The following is an 8,885-nucleotide window of genomic DNA, read 5'->3' as shown; positions in this document are numbered from 1 at the left end:
CAGTGATGTCAAATGAAAGCTAGACTGGTGTGTCACAGCGAGGTTTCAACTATTTTTGTCCAAAGACATGCTCAAGCATCCGGATGAGTCTTCGATATTCAGTGAAATTTTGCCAAGATATTTCAATATCAAACAAGCAGCAGATGACTTGAGCATTAGCCAAGCAAACTGTAGAATCGAACAGAGTCAGCATGTTGAATAGTTTTCTCTCATGTTTTTTCAGCATCAACTCAACAAGTCTCCCCTGCACGGGCTCAGTTCAGAAAAACTGACCAACAAGGTAAACATCTGTCAGAAGTGGGATTCGAACCCACGCCTCCAGAGGAGACTGCGACCTGAACGCAGCGCCTTAGACCGCTCGGCCATCCTGACAGCCAGGGGTTGATGCCTCTTGCCCTGGTGACCATTGTCTAGGTCATATGTCGAACACGCAAATGTAGAAGACGTTTTTCGTTCGCGGTTTAATTATCTATGCGGATGACTTTAAATAGTTCTGCTGCAGTGTTAAAGAGCTGTGTTCTGACGGAACAATCTGTGGGGAATTTGTAAGACACTAAGATCACTAATGTAGTAGGCATGATTTTAACATGGCGCAGGGAGACACCAACGGATATTAGGTCCGTCACCTTATCCTCTCAGCCTTGATTATGGAAGGTTTTCCATGACCCCTGCACATTCATCCTTGAGTCAACTGGTGCTTGCCTGCATTAAAAGGAATCCAATGGGAATCTTTCTGTTTGGTGCACAAAGTTGGCAGGTCATTCGAATCCAGCATTTGTCCTTTTCACCCATGTTCTCATCACATGCAGATAGTGAAGTAATAGGATTTGGAAATAGGTTTTTACTTTTCCCCACTCTGAAGTGATACTCATCCTTATGTGTGATCCCAATCTATGTCCACCTCTCTGCTAATCACATGCGAGCACAACTTTCTTACCCCTATTCCCAATGAAACGGGGCTCATATAAAATTATGTGGCATTTATTAAATGTATGATTAAAAATGACTCTGGCCTAAGTGTTCTTAGGCCAACTAAAAATTTGCATATAGGAAGATATTGCACACAAAAATCTGATACCTTCATGGCATTATGTGTTCAGATTGCAATGAAGGAATCCTTGATCACAATTTCCTAGTAGAGCTTTTTCTTAATCTGCAAAATTGTCCGAACCAATATGAAATAAAATGGTAGGATTATTATAATTTTTTTTTGTATATTCAAAAGGTCCAAATGACACATACTAAGCTTATTTTCAGAAAACATTAAAAGACTGGATTATGCAGAGCAGTGTACAGTGTAAAGCCATACACTGATTTGCTTTTATGTGACACTTTTTCTTTTACAAAGGCTGTACATGAGAAAGTGTCGAGGTTCATGGCGAATAATGCTCTTCACACCTTGGGAGACAATGTTCCACCTCCTAATTAAATTATCAAGATAACATGCCACTGTAGAAAAGGGAAAAAAAATGGACTCTGAGGATGCTAGCAGGAAGGACGTTTAATTTTTTTTTCTTTCACGAGCCAAAGGGGTCCTTGGGCGACAGGTAGCTTGGCCAAGTATCTATTTATAAACCTTGGCCCATCTCATAACACACTGCACCTCCCTTTTGTGCGCGATAAAATAAAAGCCCCTCGTTTCTTCAGCAGTGCCGTCAGTCATCTTTATCGGACGAGGTGGCCGAGAGGTTAAGGCGATGGACTGCTAATCCGTTGTGCTTTGCATGCGTGGGGTTCGAGTCCCACCCTCGTCGCAAGGCTGTATCTTAGTGTCAGATTTGCAACAACTTCTGGCTCTTTTGCTATTTCTATCACAAGGCTTCAGGATATAATGCTACTCAGTAAAGCCATACTTGACTGTTAAGAGGAATTTCTGAAACTGTGAGGTTTGCCTAAGCATTGCGACTTCTTGCCTCCAAAGGCTTCCCTAGGAATTGTGGCCCCCCGTCTTTCTTGCTGTCCACGTACATGCCTTCAGTGGCCTCAAGAGGCCACCTGAGACAACAAACCAAAATTTACCATTGGCAGAAGACGCAAGTGTGCCGTTACCTTTAGAGGAATTTCCGAAGCTGTTTTTGTTGCTGTCTATTTTGCAAAGGTTGTCTGTTTCCATGATGGATCGTCGCAGCTGTGGCAAAACGACAGTGGCAAAAAAAACTTGCGTCTGAATCCTGTTATTATATGTGGATGATTGTTGACAATCAGAGGGCAATGCAATGGACGACCAATTCTGCACAGCCTGTTGTGTGTTTTTGTATCACTTTGATCTCGAGCAAAAGTCTTTTGTTAAGCGTGTTTCGTGCATGCCGCCGACGTTATGGCCGGCTGCGACCGCATCTCCTCCACAAGCTGGCGGTCTCATCTCCCGGCTTCCCTACCGGTAGCGTGGCCGAGCGGTCTAAGGCGCTGGATTAAGGCTCCAGTCTCTTTGGAGGCGTGGGTTCGAATCCCACCGCTGCCACTCTATAATTTTGGTCAAATACAGTAGATCTCCTTCCGTTAATACTGCAGATGTTGATCAGCGGGTCCAAAGCCTAGATCCGTCGAGATCCAGGGTCGCTGTAAATGCTAGTCAAAAAGTGCTCGTTTTAGCTCTATGTTAAACAGTCTCACGAGCTCTTGTCAAATAGAATACAAAGGTTATCCTGCACTGCACACAGTTTTTCTTTCAGTTTGTCAAGTTTAGCCTTTTTTGGTCAAAAAGTAATGATTTGTATTTATTCCTCCGTACAACCAGATAGGTCCAAAACACACATATTAAGCTTATTTTCAGAAAACAATAAAGGACTGGATTATGCAGATCAGTGTACTCTGTACAGCATTGTTGTGATATCTGTCCTTTTCACTTGTTCACATTTTGCAATACACTGATTTACTTGTAGGTGACACCTTTTCTTTCACAAATGCTGTAAATCAGAGAGTGTCATGGTTCATCAATGATCCATCTCCTAATTGAATTATCAAGATAAAATGCCACTATAGAAACGAAAAAAGAAGGAATCTGAGGATACTAGCAGATAAGACATTGCATTCTTTTCCCTTTGCACTTTATTTACACACAGATTTAGCCACACAGTTGCACACTTTTGTGCCATTCCTGGAACCAGATTTTGTTCAAATGAGAGCCCATGCCTAGCTATCATGATACCAAAACAAGTGTTCAAGCCAGTGATGTCAAATGAAAGCTAGACTGGTGTGTCACAGCGAGGTTTCAACTATTTTTGTCCAAAGACATGCTCAAGCATCCGGATGAGTCTTCGATATTCAGTGATATTTTGCCAAGATATTTCAATATCAAACAAGCAGCAGATGACTTGAGCATTAGCCAAGCAAACTGTAGAATCGAACAGAGTCAGCATGTTGAATAGTTTTCTCTCATGTTTTTTCAGCATCAACTCAACAAGTCTCCCCTGCACGGGCTCAGTTCAGAAAAACTGACCAACAAGGTAAACATCTGTCAGAAGTGGGATTCGAACCCACGCCTCCAGAGGAGACTGCGACCTGAACGCAGCGCCTTAGACCGCTCGGCCATCCTGACAGCCAGGGGATGATGCCTCTTGCCTTGGTGACCATTGTCTAGGTCATATGTTGAACACGCAAATGTAGAAGACGTTTTTCGTTCGCGGTTTAATTATCTATGCGGATGACTTTAAATAGTTCTGCTGCAGTGTTAAAGAGCTGTGTTCTGACGGAACAATCTGTGGGGAATTTGTAAGACACTAAGATCACTAATGTAGTAGGCATGATTTTAACTTGGCGCAGGGAGACACCAACGGATATTAGGTCCGTCCCCTTATCCTCTCAGCCTTGATTATGGAAGGTTTTCCATGACCCCTGCACATTCATCCTTGAGTCAACTGGTGCTTGCCTGCATTAAAAGGAATCCAATGGGAATCTTTCTGTTTGGTGCACAAAGTTGGCAGGTCATTCGAATCCAGCATTTGTCCTTTTCACCCATGTTCTCATCACATGCAGATAGTGAAGTAATAGGATTTTGAAATAGGTTTTTACTTTTCCCCACTCTGAAGTGATACTCATCCTTATGTGTGATCCAAATCTATGTCCACCTCTCTGCTAATCACATGCGAGCACAACTTTCTTACCCCTATTCCCAATGAAACGGGGCTCATATAAAATTATGTGGCATTTATTAAATGTATGATTAAAAATGACTTTGGCCTAACTGTCCATAGGCTAGCTAAAAAGGTGCATATAGGAAGATGTTGAACACAGAATTCTGATACCTCAATGGTATTATGTCTTCAGATTGCCATTGAGGAATGTGACTGAGGTATTAAAAAGGTTACAGTTAGCAGAGGATGGTTTCGATCCATCGACCTCTGGGTTATGGGCCCAGCACGCTTCCGCTGCGCCACTCTGCTCACAGCGAGCAACCAAGACGGGACTCACATCTTGTGGCAAAGAGTGGCTCGGATCTACTCTTCTAGCTTCCAAACGGTGCTGGGAAACCCAGTGGGGTTCTTGTCGATATCAGATTAAGTTTTAATTGAATTTGAATTACAATGTAAAGGATTCAGTCAGAGACCATGCTCAGCTATCATGATAACAAAACAAGTGTTCAAGCCAGTGATCTCAAATGAAACCTAGACTTTTGTTTTGGTGACCATGTGTAGGCCAAATAATGAACGCTCAAAAGTCGTGGATGTATTTTGTTGGCGTTTTAATTATCTACGGGGTTGACTGCAAACCGTGCTGCTGCAGTGTTAAGGAGCTGTGTTCCAGCATTTCTTCTCCTCAACCATGTACTGACCACATGCAGATCTTGAAGTGAAAGGATTTTGAAATAGGTTTTACTTTTCTTCACTCTGAAGCAATACTCATCCTTATCTGTGATCTTAATCGATGTCCACCTCTCTGCTAATCACATTTAAGCACTACATTCTTACACTTATTCGCAATGAAAGGTGGCTCATATAAAATTGTGACATTTATTAAATGTATGATTAAAAATGACTCTGGCCTAAGTGTTCTTAGGCCAGCTAAAAATTTGCATATAGGAAGATATTGCACACAAAAATCTGATACCTTCATGGCATTATGTGTTCAGATTGCCATGAAGGAATCCTTGATCACGATTTCCTAGTAGAGCTTTTTCTTAATCTGCAAAATTGTCCGAACCAATATGAAATAAAATGGTAGGATTATTATAATTTTTTTTTGTATATTCAAAAGGTCCAAATGACACATACTAAGCTTATTTTCAGAAAACATTAAAAGACTGGATTATGCAGAGCAGTGTACAGTGTAAAGCCATACACCGATTTGCTTTTATGTGACACTTTTTCTTTTACAAAGGCTGTACATGAGAAAGTGTCGAGGTCCATGGCGAATAATGCTCTTCACACCTTGGGAGACAATGTTCCACCTCCTAATTAAATTATCAAGATAACATGCCACTGTAGAAAAGGGAAAAAAATGGACTCTGAGGATGCTAGCAGGAATGACGTTTAAATTTTTTTTCTTTCACGAGCCAAAGGGGTCCTTGGGCGACAGGTAGCTTGGCCAAGTATCTATTTATAAACCTTGGCCCATCTCATAACACACTGCACCTCCCTTTTGTGCGCGATAAAATAAAAGCCCCTCGTTTCTTCAGCAGTGCCGTCAGTCATCTTTATCGGACGAGGTGGCCGAGAGTTTAAGGCGATGAACTGCTAATCCATTGTGCTTTGCACGCGTGGGTTCGAGTCCCACCCTCGTCGCAAGGCTGTATCTTAGTTCCAGATTTGCAACAACATCTGGCTCTTTTGCTATTTCTATCACAAGGCTTCAGGATATAATGCTACTCAGTAAAGCCATACTTGACTGTTTAGAGGAATTTCTGAAGCTGTGAGGTTTGCCTAAGCATTGCGACTTCTTGCCTCCAAAGGCTTCCCTAGGGATTGTGGCCCCCGTCTTTCTTGCTGTCCACGTACATGCCTTCAGTGGCCTCAAGAGGCCACCTGAGACAACAAACCAAAATTTACCATTGGCAGAAGACGCAAGTGTGCCGTTACCTTTAGAGGAATTTCCGAAGCTGTTTTTGTTGCTGTCTATTTTGCAAAGGTTGTCTGTTTCCATGATGGATCGTCGCAGCTGTGGCAAAATGACAGTGGCAAAAAAAAACTTGCGTCTGAATCCTGACTTTAAATAGTTCTGCTGCAGTGTTAAAGAGCTGTGTTCTGACGGAACAATCTGTGGGGAATTTGTAAGACACTAAGATCACTAATGTAGTAGGCATGATTTTACATGGCGCAGGGAGACACCAACGGATATTAGGTCCGTCATATAGGAAGATGTTGAACTTCTTGAAATTATGTGTTCAGATTGCCATTGAGGAATGGGACTGAGGTATTAAAAATGTAGCAGAGGATGGTTTCGATTCATCGACCTCTGGGTCCAGCACGCTTCCGCTGCGCCACTCTGCTCACTACCAGCAACCAAGACGGGACTCACATCTTGTGGCAAAGAGTGGCTCGGATCTACTCTTCTAGTTTTCAAACGGTGCTGGAAACCCAGTGTGGTTCTTGTCGATATCAGATGAAGTTTCAATTGAATTTGAATTACAATGTAAAGCATTCAGTCAGAGACCATGCTCAGCTATCATGATAACAAAACAAGTGTTCAAGCCAGTGATCTCAAATGGAACCTAGACTTTTGTTTTGGTGACCATGTGTAGGCCAAATAATGATCGCGCAAAAGTCAGGGATGTATTTTGTTGGCATTTTAATTATCTACGGGGTTGACTTCAAAACGTGCTGCTGCAGTGTTAAAGAGCTGTGTTCCAGCATTTCTTCTCTTTGACCATGTACTGACCACATGCAGATCTTGAAGTGAAAGGATTTTGAAATAGGGTCGGGCCTGGTTAGCAGTTGAACTGGAATAGCAGGAAAGGCATATAAGCAAACAAACAAGCTGACAAGCAAAAATAAATCGGCAATTTGGAAGAGCAAATCGTGCTTACGGCCATACCACTCTGAGAAAGCTCAATCTCGTCTGATCTCAGAAGCTAAGCAGGGTCGGGCCTGGTTAGTATTTGCATGGGAGACCGCCTGGGACTACCAGGTGCTGTAAGCTTAAATTTTTTTTTTCTTTGCTTTCATGCTTAATTTAAGGATGAACATTTACCGTGGTGGATAAAGTGTGATAAAAGTAGAACTGGAATAGCAGGAAAGGCATATAAGCAAACAAACACGCTGACAAGCAAAAATAAATTGGCAATTTGGAACAGCAAATCTCGCTTACGGCCATCCCACTCTGAGAACGTTCGATCTCGTCTGATCTCGGAAGCTAAGCAGGGTCGGGCCTGGTCAGTACTTGGATTGGAGACCACTTGGCAATACCAGGGGCTGTAAGCTTTAATTTTTTTTTCTTTGCTTTCATGCTTAATTTAGGGATGAACATCTACAGTGGTGGATAAAGTGTGATAAAAGTTGAACTGGAATAGCAGGAAAGGCATATAAGCAAACAAACACGCTGACAAGCAAAAATAAATTGGCAATTTGACAAAGCAACTCTCGCTTTCAGCCATACCACTTTGAGAACGCTCAATCTCGTCTGATCTCAGAAGCTAAGCAGGGTCGGGCCTGGTTAGTACTTGCATGGGAGACCGCCTGGGACTACCAGGTGCTGTAAGCTTTAATTTTTTTTTTCTTTGCTTTCATGCTTAATTTAAGGATGAACATTTACCGTGGTGGATAAAGTGTGATAAAAGTTGAACTGGAATAGCAGGAAAGGCATATATAAGCAAACAAACACGCTGACAAGGAAAAATAAATTGGCAATTTGGAAGCGCGAATCTCGCTTACGGCCATACCACTCTGAGAATGCTCGATCTCGTCTGATCTCGGAAGCTAAGCAGGGTCGGGCCTGGTCAGTACTTGGATGGGAGACCGCCTGGGAATACCAGGTGCTGTAAGCTTTAATTTTTTGTTCTTTGCTTTCATGCTTTATTCAGGGATGAACATCTACAGTGGTGGATAAAGTGTGATAAAAGTTGAACTGGAATAGCAGGAAAGGCATATAAGCAAACAAACACGCTGACAAGCAAAATCAAATTGGCAATTTGGAAGAGCAAATCGTGCTTACGGCCATACCACTCTGAGAACGCTCAATCTCGTCTGATCTCAGAAGCTAAGCAGGGTCGGGCCTTGTTAGTACTTGGATGGGAGACCGCCTGGGACTACCAGGTGCTGTAAGCTTAAATTTTTTTTTTTCTTTGCTTTCATGCTTAATTTGAGGATGAACATTTACCGTGGTGGATAAAGTGTGATAAAAGTTGAACTGGAATAGCAGGAAAGGCATATAAGCAAACAAACACGCTGACAAGCAAAAATAAATTGGCAATTTGGAAGAGCAAATCTCGCTTACGGCCATACCACTCTGAGAACGCTTGATCTCGTCTGATCTCGGAAGCTAAACACGGTCGGGCCTGGTCAGTGCTTGGATGGGAGACCGCTTGGGAATACCACGAGCTGTAAGGTTTAATTTTTTTTTCTTTGCTTTCATGCTTTATTTAGGGATGAACATCTACAGTGGTGAATAAAGTGTGATAAAAGTTGAACTGGAATAGCAGGAAAGGCATATAAGCAAACAAACACGCTGACTAGCAAAAATAAATTGGCAATTTGGAAGAGCGAATCTCGCTTGCGGCCATACCACTCTGAGAACGCTCGATCTCGTCTGATCTCGGAAGCTAAGCAGGGTCGGGCCTGGTTAGTACTTGGATGGGAGACCGCCTGGGAATACCAGGTGCTGTAAGCCTAATTTTTTTTTTGTTTTGTTTTCATGCTTCATTTAAAGATGAACATCTACTGTGGTGGATAAAGCGTGATAAAAGTTGAACTGGAATAGCAGAAAAGGCATATAAGCGAACAAACAAACTGAAA

Source organism: Silurus aristotelis (genome assembly GCF_946808225.1).
Source record: "Silurus aristotelis genome assembly, chromosome: 8".
NCBI lineage: Eukaryota > Metazoa > Chordata > Actinopteri > Siluriformes > Siluridae > Silurus > Silurus aristotelis.
This window is presented reverse-complemented; position numbering follows the sequence as displayed.